The following is a 7175-nucleotide window of genomic DNA, read 5'->3' as shown; positions in this document are numbered from 1 at the left end:
CTCTCTACTCCATCCCTTCAAAATCACTGTCCCTCCATTCCCACTTAGCTAAAAAATGGCTTTAAATATCTTAGGATTGGCATGGCTATCACAGAAATCCCTATGGTAATACCACAATACCACCTACTACATTAACAGTATATATGTATATATATATATACATATATATGTATTTTATACATATATATACATATACATATATATATATATATATACACACCTTATGTACTTTCCAGTGCTAATGAGATGATGCAATTGGTCCATTCAGAGAAAGCTGTGGCAATGGGAATTGGTATAATTCTCTTAAAAAGCAATTTGACAGTACTTGCAAAGAGCCTTAACAGAGATGTGACTCTCTTTTGACTCATCAGTACCACTCCTAGAAACTTTTCCTTAAGAAAAAGTCCTCCCTCCTTTTCACAAAGATGACACCAAAGGCAAAGAAGGAAGCCCCTGCCCCTCCCAAAGCCGAAGCCAAAGCAAAGGCTTTGAAGACCAAGAAAGCAGAGTTGAAATGTGTCCACGGCCAGAAAAAAAAAAAAAAAAAATCGCCTGTCACCCACCTTGCCACAGCCCAAAGTACTGAGGCTCAGGAGGCAGCCCAAATATCCTGCAAAGAGCACCCCTAGGATAAACAAGCTTGACCGCTATGCCATCATCAAGTTCCCCCTCACCGCCAAGTCAGCCATGAAGAAGACAGAAGGCAGCACACCTGTGGTCCTTGTGGATGGCAAGGCCAATAAGCATCAAATTAAACAGGCTATGAAGAAGCTCTATGACATTGACGTGGCCAAGGTGGACAACTTGACCAGGTCTGATGGAAAAAAGAAGGCATATGTTCGCCTGGCTCCTGACTATGATGCTTTGGATGTTGCCAACAAAATTGGGATCACCTAAACTGAGTCCAGCTGGCTAATTCTAAATATAAAAGTTTTCACAAAAAAAAAAAAAGAAGAAGAGAGAAAGAAAGAGAGAAAGAAAGAGAGAAAGAAAGAAAGAAAGAAAGAGGGCTTCCCTGGTGGCGCAGTGGTTGAGAGTCCACCTGCCGATGCAGGGGACACGGGTTCGTGCCCCGGCCTGGGAGGATCCCACATGCCGCGGAGCGGCTGGGCCCATGAGCCATGGCTGCTGAGCCTGCGCGTCCAGAGCCTGTGCTCCGCAATGGGAGAGGCCACAACAGTGAGAGGCCCGTGTACTGCAAAAAAAAAAAAAAGGAAAAAAGAAAGAAAGAAAGAAAGAAAGTTCTATCCAAAAGAGAATAGCCACATGCCTAATATTTACTACAACCTTATTTGTGATAGTGAAAGTTTGAAACATATGAATAAGTAACTTACGGCATGCAACATTGTATAACTTACCACGGAGTATGTAACAGAAAACATTTGATTACATATTAAATGAAAAAAGATATAATTTGCTCAACTATACTGAGAACCACTGAACTATATACTTTTAAAGGGTGAACTTTTGGGAATTCCCTGGTGGTCCGGTGGTTAGGACTCTGTGCTTTCACTGCCAGGGCCTGAGTTCAATCCCTGGTCGGATCCCCGTGTGGCCAAAAAAATATAAAAAAATAAAAGGGTGAACTTTGTGAATCATATCAATTTCTTTTAAAAAGATAAAATTCTCCATTTTTACTTTTGTGTCAGCCAAGATCAGCAGAAAACAGATGGCCTGCTCAATGTGTGTAACTGAAGAAAGTTAATGAAGGGACAGTGTATAAAGATGCTGGCAGGGTTGAGGGAAACCAACAAGGGATAATGAAATACCCCAGGGCTAATGCTGAGAAGCCATTATCAACCATAGGCCGGAAGGGGCAAAGAGATGGAACCAGTGCTCAGAGCAACAGCTGAAGGAGAGGGAGGGCCAGTAGGAACTTTGAGGAATACAGCGCTCTCTCTCTCTCTCTCTCTCTCTCTTCCTGTGGTACCTCCCACTGGCTGAACCCAAGAGGAAGCCTAAGGGCAAGTGACTCCAGATGACACTGCCCTTCAAGGTCAGCCTCTAGAGAAGGATGGAGAGGAGTGGATCTGGAAGCAGATTATCTAGCAGGTATGTGATCATATAGCAATGTGAGAACCATCTGAACATATGGCCGAGGGCTTCCCTGGTGGCGCAGTTGTTGAGAGTCCGCCTGCCAATGCAGGGGACAAGGGTTCGAGCTCCGGTCCAGGAAGATCCCACATACCGCAGAGCAACTAAGCCCACAACTACTGAGCCCGCGTGCCACAACTACTGAAGCCCACGCACCTAGAGCCTGTGCTCTGCAACAAGAGAAGCCACCGCAATGAGAAGCCTGTGCACCGCAACGAAGAGTAGCCTCCACTCGCCACAACCAGAGAAAGCCCGCAGACAGCAACGAAGACCCAACGCAGCCAAAAATTTAAAAAAATAAAATTTAAAAAAAAAAAAAAACAAAAAACATTTTATTAAAAAAAATAATGGTTTTTTTTTTCTGCACCATGCGGCTTGCAGAACCTTAGTTCCCCAACCGGGGATCGGAGCCATGCCCTCAGCAGTGATAGCTGCGAGTCTTAACCACTGGACGACCAGGGAATTCCAAAAAAAATATTTTTAAAAATTGTCCTAGCTTTATAAAAACTTAAAGTTAAAAAGTCTTGCTTCTTTAGGGAACCCTCCTACACTGTTGGTGGGAATGTAAATTGGTACAGCCACTATGGAGAACAGTATGTAGGTTCCTTAAAAAACTAAAAATAGAGCTACCGTATGATCCAGCAATCCCACTCCTGGGCATATATTTGGAGAAAACCATAATTCAAAAATATACATGTACCCTAATATTCATTGCAGTGCTATTTACAATAGCCAGGACATGGAAGCAACCTAAATGTCCATCAACAGAGGAATGGATAAGGAAGATGTAGTACATATAAACAATGGAATATTACTCAGTCATTAAAAAGAATGAAATAATGCCATTAGCAGCTATGTGGATGGACCTAGAGATTGTCATACTGAGTGACGTAAGTCAGACAGAGAAAGACAAATATCATATGATATTGCTTGTGTGTGGATTCTAAAAAAATGGTACAAATGAACCTATTTACAAAAGAGAAATAGAGTCATAGATGTAGAAAACAAACTTATGGTTACCAAGGGGTAAAGGTGGGGAGGCGGGAGGGATAAAATGGGAGATTGGGATTGACATATATACAACACTATATATAAAATATATGACTAATAAGAACCTACTGTATAGCACAGGGAACTCTATAATGACCTACATGGGAATAGAATCTAAAAAAGAGTGGAGGGACTTCCCTGGTGGCACAGTGGTTAAGAATCCACCTGCCAATACAGGGGACGTGGGATCAATCCCTGGTCAGGGAAGATCCCACATGCTGCGGAGCAAATAAGGCCATGCGCCACAACTACTGAGCCTGCGCTCTAGAGCCCATGAGCCACAACTTCTGAGCCCACTTGCTGCAACTGCTGAAGCCCGTGTGCCTAAAGCCCATGCTCTGCAACAAGAGAAGCCACCACAATGAGAAGCCTGCGCACCGCAACAAGGAGTAGCCCCTGCTCACCGCAACTAGAGAAAGCCCGTGTACAGCAACAAAGATCCAATGCAGCCAAAGATAAATAAATTTTTTAAAAATTTGTATATGTCTATGTATTTACATACATACATAAGTATATATTTGTGTGTGTGAACATGCATACATATTTCCAAAACATGTATTATTAATTTTAGTTGTTTTGTTTATTAAAGTAGTATCATTCCCTACATAATAACCTGGGAACTTTTTTTTTAATTTAACTACAGTTGATTTACAATATTGCATTAGTTCCAGGTGTATAGCTTCAGATTCTTTTCCATTATAGGTTATTACAAATATTGAATATAGTTCCTTGTGCTATACAGTAAATCCTTGTTCTTTATGTATTGATATTTTATACATAGTGGTGTGTCCTGGGACTTCTTTTTCACTTTTCATGTTTTATTGCTAAAATCCATCTCAGGTTTGTTGCCTAGAGCTGAGTTTATTTACGGTTGCTGCTGTCGACTATTTCAATGTGTAAATATGCTAATATTACTTTGTTGCTGGCAGCAAAGGCTCTTGGTGCCCTGTATTCTTCCCTTTGGCCCACAATTGGTTTTAGTCAAATATGTGGTAGCCAGTTTTGTGGGGCCTCCCATTTACTGACAATGCCCACCGCAAGTGCTAGGCCGTGGGCCTCTCCAATTTCTGCTTTAAGGCCTTCTCAAAAGCCACAAGAGCCTTCTCAGCCCTCTCCCAAACACAGACTGAAAGTAAAGAGCATTAACCCTCAACCAATGGGGGGTGTGAGCCAAGGGATAGATGCCCCAAGCTCCCTTTCTTCAGATGGACAATTCTGGGAGGCATTTTTTTTTTTAATACGGGATTTTTAAAAATATTTATTTATTTATTTATTTGACTGTGCTGGGTCTTAGTTGCAGCACGCGGGATCTTTGTTGCTGTGTGTGGGATCTTAGCTGCAGCATGTGGGCTCTTAGTTGTTGCATGAGGGCTTTTAGTTGTGACACGCAGTATCTTCAGTTGCGGCACACAGGATCTTTAGTTGTGGCATGTGAATTCTTAGTTGCGGCATGTGGGATCTAGTTCCCTGACCAGGGATCGAACCCAGGCCCCCTGCATTAGGAGCACAGAGTCTTGGCCACTGGACCGCCAGGGAAGTCCCTGGGAGGCATTTTGTATATTTCTCAGAGGTCTCCATGGAATCACACTCCTTATGTTGGTGTTTCCTGATACTTTGCCTCAATCTCACCCTCTTATTCACCCCTGCTGCCTGAGGTCACTTCTCAAATGAACAACTTGCACCCAAGTCCTCATCCCAGTCTCTGCTTTTGAGGACTTCAAACTAATACAACCAGTTTCCTGATAATGAGCATTTGGATTGTTGCAGGTTTTTGCTATTGCAAAAGTGCTACTAAGAATATTTGTATAAAACCCACTGGTGCACAAGTGCAAGAATTTCTCTTGCATATTTATACAGGAGTAGACTTGTTGGGTCAAAGACTAAGTGAACTTTCAGCTTTACAAGATAATTCCAAACTGCTTACCAAAGTGGTTTTTACCAATTTATGGTTTCAACAACATTGTATACAAGATCTTATTGATCCAAATCCTCTTCAACACTTGGTTTTGTCAGATTTCTTAATTTTCACCTCTCAAATAGATATCGAATAGAATCTCATTGTGGTCTCAATTTGTACTTCTTGATGATTAATGAGGTTGAACATGTATTCATATATTTATTGACCACAAATATTTCATCTTTGGGGAAATGTCTCTTCAAAGCTTTTGCCCATTTTTCCATTGCTTGACTGTCTTTTCCTCGTTAATTTTACGAATTCTTTTACAGTTATGGTTATTCTCCTTTGAAACTCAGAAGCTCAAAATCAAATTAACCATAATCTTCACTGAATATTACCTTTTTCCTGGTTACAAAATTAATGCATGCTTGTTGTAAAAGAAACATGTAAAGAGTACAGACATGTTTAACTTAGAAAGTCTTCCTTGCTGTCAGCTCCAGCCCACCTCCAAGTAGGAATAATTCCCATGAATTGTTTGCCATCCCATATTTTGAGGATTTTGTTGTCACATCTCTCTCCCAGATTAGACTGGTAATTTCCCAAGGGTAAGGACTGTGTTGTATTCATCTTTGTATCCTCAGGCCCAGGCACAGTGCCTGGTTTAGACCTGGAACGCAATACATTATTGTTGAATGAATTGCTGAAAGTTGGGTTAGAACAGAAATTTTGAAGTTACAAGAAGACTTCAGTTTGGAACAGAGGATTCAAGTAAAAGTGGGAGATAGCAGTGGTAAAATGTGTTAGGGCTTGATTACCAAAAGTCTTGGCCGTTAGGCCAAAGTGTTTGATTTTTATCTTGGAGGCAGTCATCCAGGGAGGCATTCAAGACTTTTCAGGTGGAGGGAAGTTATTTGTTCTTATGTTTTTACCAGCAACAGAATTAGAACAAAACATTGACAATCCAGTCATCTAATGGCAATGTACAGGATGTAAAGCGGAGGAGGTTGGGGAAAATGAAACTGAAGACAGAAAAATGAATGAATCAAGAAGTTATTAACTTCTGGGGGGACATAGGCACCCATGAAAAACATGAGAACTATGTTTCTGTCAGAAAAATAGGCATAAACCCAAGCCCATGCACTTTTTAAGAACCCTTTGCTCTTGGGTTTGTTAGTCTAAGAGTGAGAGAATAAGAACCTGAACTATGGGGCCAGGATGTGTTCATTCATTCAGACATGTTTATCCATCACCTGCTACATGCAAGGCACTGGGCTGAGTGCTGAGAACAGTTTGAGGCGTGGGGTATGGTATGGCATGGTGGCCAAGAGCATAGACTCTGAGCCCAACGGTCTGATTGCAAACCCCTGCCAGAGGTTTGGGACCTTGGCTAATTTACTGAAGTCATCTACACCCCACAGGTGTTTTACAGAGACAGTACTATCACCACCCTCGTGATTAAGGGGATCTTACATCTGTATAAAGCACTTAGAATTCACAACATGCAGGGAGCCCTCAGCAGAGTTGTAAGGCAGAAACCAGAGTGGAGGGCAAGAGGAGGAAGCAGAGGGCATGGGCTTGATTTCAAGAACTTTTGTTAAAATAGAGGAGAGAGAAGACTAGAAGGGGAAGTGAGGCCAAGGAAGGTTTTTTGTTTGTTTGTGTTGTTTTTTAAGATGAAAAGATATCCTAAATGCTCACAGGGAGGATGTAGTAGAGTGGGAGAGGCTAAAGACACATCACTGATGATCTGTTCCTTCCCGCTAAGGGTACCCAGATGTCAGGAGGGGAGGGCTTTCTGGCAAAGGTGAAAGGCCCGGCTTTAGCTAGGAAGCCACTTCCGCTGGCGAGCTGGAGGAGTGGCGCTGAGCGTTGCCTGGCTGCAGGTGCCGGCTCAGAAGTAACCACAGGCAAGCGAGAAGGAATGTCACCAGTGGGGGAGGGGCGAGGAGCGGCGGCTGGTGGGAGGTCTGAGGAGAGAGAAGAAAAAATTGTGCCATACCATTTAAAAATGGGATGGTCAGAAACTAGAGGAAGCAGACTAGACTCCCAGGAGCTGGTAAATTTGTAAGGGTACTGATCTGCCTGGTTGGGTAACTTCCGGTAGTCCTGGGAACTCCAGGAGGAGGGAAGCATC

The 7175-nt window shown here is 42.5% G+C and overlaps 1 pseudogene across 1 annotated transcript; it reads left to right on the top strand.

Annotated features, from left to right (window-relative positions):
• Window positions 1-346: 346 nt before the first annotated feature.
• LOC309818546 (large ribosomal subunit protein uL23-like) lies at window positions 347-897 on the top strand (annotated as a pseudogene). Its single transcript has one exon. The product of its transcript is annotated as a large ribosomal subunit protein uL23-like (transcript).
• Window positions 898-7175: the final 6278 nt, after the last annotated feature.

This window comes from Grampus griseus, assembly GCF_964374135.1.
Source record: "Grampus griseus genome assembly, chromosome: 2".
Taxonomy (NCBI): Eukaryota; Metazoa; Chordata; class Mammalia; order Artiodactyla; family Delphinidae; genus Grampus; species Grampus griseus.
Note: the sequence above shows the minus strand (reverse complement) of the source record. Positions and strands in the feature narration are given on the sequence as shown.